Below are 1,087 nucleotides of genomic sequence, written 5' to 3'. Positions count from 1 at the left end.
CACTATGGGACTTAAAATCTGAGGTCTTCAGTCCCCTAGAACTACGTAAAGTAACCTAAGGACATCACACACATCCATGCCCGAGGCAGGATTGGAACCTGCGACCGGAGTAGCAGCGCGGTTCCGAACTGAAGCGCGTAGAACCGCTCGGCCACAGCGGCCGGCCTCTCAGTACATTCTTGATGCTGTGTGGATCTCTGAATATTGAATTACCTAACGATTTCTGAAATGTAATATCCCATGCGTCTAGCTACCACACCACGTTCAAAGTCTGTTACTTCCCGTCGTGCGGCCATAATCACGTCGGAAACCTTTCCACGTGAATCACCTGAGCACAAATGACAGCTCTGCCAATGCACTGCTCTTTTATACCTTGTGTAAGCGATACTACGCCATCTGTAACGTACTCAGTCTTCAGGCCACATGTGCCCCATCTGGACCGTCCGACCGCCGTGTCGTCCTCACTGAGGATGCGGATATGAGGGGTGTGTGGTCAGCACACCACTCTCCCGGATGTTAAGATGGTTTTCTTTGGCCGGAGCCTATACTATTCGGTCGAGTAGCTCCTCAATTGGCATCACGAGGCTGAGTGCACCCCGAAAAACGGCAACAGCGCATGGCAGCCCGATCGGTCACCCATCCAAGTACCGGCCACGCCCAACAGCGCTTAACTTCTGTGATCTGATGGGAACTGGTGCATCCACTGCGGCAAGGCTGTTGCCCCTGACAATCATTGAACTATATGAAAAAAACGTAAATTAGTTACAAACCACACTGTGCACGCACATTTTCCAACATGTAAAAGTCGCTACAGGTATTCGGATTTAGGTTATGACATGTTCGATGTGCCTACCATCGCTGGCGATGATGTGGCGCGGACGAATAGTGAAATTCTGAATGATTCGCTGAAGTGTCGGAATGTCAATGCTGTCGCTGACTATCCGAGTGGCTGTTTTGATCTCACCAATGGTTTTGGGGTTATTGCTGCACATACTGTGTTTAATATAGCCCCAGGAATAGGAGTCACATCTGTTCAGATCCAGAAAATATGGCGGCCAATCGGGGCCCATGCCTGTGGCCTCTGGCT

General features: G+C 50.4%; 1 pseudogene; it reads right to left on the bottom strand.

The window, feature by feature from the left end:
• Positions 1 to 604: 604 nt before the first annotated feature.
• LOC126475929 (5S ribosomal RNA) lies at positions 605 to 722 on the bottom strand (annotated as a pseudogene).
• Positions 723 to 1,087: the final 365 nt, after the last annotated feature.

The sequence above is a fragment of the Schistocerca serialis genome, chromosome 4 (genome assembly GCF_023864345.2).
Source record: "Schistocerca serialis cubense isolate TAMUIC-IGC-003099 chromosome 4, iqSchSeri2.2, whole genome shotgun sequence".
In the NCBI taxonomy this organism is placed as follows: domain Eukaryota; kingdom Metazoa; phylum Arthropoda; class Insecta; order Orthoptera; family Acrididae; genus Schistocerca; species Schistocerca serialis.
The sequence above is the reverse complement of the archived record's forward strand: the minus strand, read 5'-3'. Positions and strand labels throughout refer to the sequence as shown.